A 2376-nucleotide genomic window follows, 5' to 3' on the forward strand; every position below is an offset into this window, starting at 1 on the left:
AGGAAAGAAGAAAGTCGAAGGAATTGGAATCACAGGATATGAGTCATCCAGTTCTGAAAGTTTGGATGAGGAGCTTGGCATACCTGTTTTACGCACACCTGGTGCTAGATAGGATAGATATGTGCCACCACATGCTAGAGTCACAGGTGTACAGAGTGACCCGCAGGCATTGCGGAGATCCCAGAGAGTCAGATATCCTGTTTTGACAGATTGACATATAGAGATTTTGCTATGCACTATGCATACATGACATCTATGGTAAAGCATGTGGAACCTACATGCTACACAGAGGCTATTGGAGAGCATGTATGGCTTAACCCTTGTTAGAGTCCTCAACACTATATTATTCCTCATGCTAGCCATGTCACTCACTAAGTAGTCATTGCTTATAGTTTTCCATTGAATAGTTGAATCTTCAAAACATACATGGAGGCACCTATCTAGCATTATGTGAAAATTGTCATGCTAGCCATTTCGGCACAAGTAGACTTTGTTCCTAGCCCTATTTTCCATTCAATATTCGACTCTTAAAAACATGCATGGGGTACATAATTTAGCATCTTTAAGTTAATTAAATAATTCTTAGTGTACTAGCTTCGTTGCCTGGTTTACAAATTTTCCTAGTCATAATTTCTAGTTTATCTGCTTTCCCTCAGTAGCGTAGGTAACCCTAGTCTACTTTTCATCAGTTTACTACGGTCCAAATATGGCGATGAACAACGGATGTTCTTTTTGAGAACTTCTTGGAGGGTTCTAAAATATACAAAGACTTAAGGCAGAGTAGTTGACCACCAGAGCGAGCTTGCCTTGCTATGGTAGTCCGCCGGCCTTATTTTTCTTATTTTAAGCGTATTTTTTGATGCTAAAATTCTAGTCCCACAAATATGTGCAGCATACAGAAGTTGAAGATGGAAGTGGAGGCGTCGCTCATGGCGATCATTGAAGCTCGCCGAGAAGCGATGAGGATGAGCTGCGATCGGTCATCCGACGGCTACGATTTGTTGGGGTTGATGCTACGGGAAATCGAGGCTGCGAGTAAGGAGCAGTGCGGCTTCCGCTGCACCTCCCAGCAGCTTATGGACGAGTGTAAGACCTTCTTCTTCACGGGCCACGACACCACCTCCCTCCTCCTCACGTGGACCCTCATGCTCCTCGCCTCTAATCCCTCCTGGCAAGATCGAGCTCGCGAAGAAACACTCCACCTGACCCAAGGCAACCCACCCGACGCCGACATCCTAAGCAGGCACAAAGTGGTGGGTGACCATTGAATCCGTTTTCCTACTATCCTTATTTTTCCCTCCTTTTTATGTTACTATATGCCAATTGTATTGTGCAGCTCGACATAATTAATCATCTGATCCTCACAAGTTTAATTCCTGCAAATTGTATACATTACATTATAGGGATAAGTAGCGTTCCGTATCCCTTTATGATAGGTTTATTTGAGAATAACACCTTATTTGATCTGGGCACAAGGCAATGGGCATACTACCTGCAGAAGATAGGACAAATATGCTAAAAAGGAGAGCTGCTGTAAAACAGTGGTCATTGTTATAGGACGTGTACCTGCTGTTTAGATGGTAAATGAATGCTTATAACGTGGTTGAATGGACTCTGGATTCATGTACTGTTACGGTAATCTTTAGCTAGGTTGATCTATTTTTGCTTAATATGGTTAGTTTCCTATTGATATGTGTTTTGTGCGTGCAGCTCGGCATGATATTGCTCGAATCGCTGAGGTTGTACACTCCGGCAACGCTGCTCGCGAGGCAGGCGTTTACGGACATGAAAGTGGGGGACTTGCACATACCCAAAGGGCTGTCGGTGTGGGTGCCGGTGCTTGCCATCCACCACGACAAGTCCATATGGGGTGAGGATGCAGACGAGTTCAGGCCGGAGCGGTTTGGCGAGGGAGTGGCAAATGCGTGCAAGCATCCCACGGCCTACATGCCCTTCTCCTTCGGCCCGCGCAACTGCGTCGGCCAGAACTTCGCCATCATCGAAGCCAAAGTCGTCCTGTCGATGCTTCTCTCCCGCTTCAGGTTCCGTCTTTCGCCCCATTACAAACACGCTCCTATCTTCGTTCTCTCTTAAGCCCAAGCATGGCGTCCCCATCATCTTAGAGCGCTTGAATCATTCAAAATAAGCACCTAGATATACATGTTATAGACTCGATTGTATCGTAGCACCTACTGATTCTAATGGAAGAAGATATATCTCGTGGAAACTGTGACTTCCATCAAGATTTATGAGCTCCTAGCTCCTTAGCTAGGGCTCCACGAAAACAACATTTTAATGTATTTTTTCCTTCTAGAAATATATCAAGCCCTTTAAAAATCAATTCAAATTTACTCGGTTTTAGTTAAAATATTGACA

At 44.4% G+C, this 2376-nt stretch overlaps 1 pseudogene; it reads left to right on the forward strand.

Annotated features, from left to right (window-relative positions):
• The first annotated feature begins 929 nt into the window (after nt 1–929).
• On the forward strand, nt 930–2094 carry LOC147612122 (cytokinin hydroxylase pseudogene; annotated as a pseudogene).
• Nucleotides 2095–2376: the final 282 nt, after the last annotated feature.

Source organism: Cibotium barometz, chromosome 46, assembly GCF_041138505.1.
Source record: "Cibotium barometz isolate CiBa-2024 chromosome 46, ASM4113850v1, whole genome shotgun sequence".
Lineage (NCBI taxonomy): Eukaryota > Viridiplantae > Streptophyta > Polypodiopsida > Cyatheales > Cibotiaceae > Cibotium > Cibotium barometz.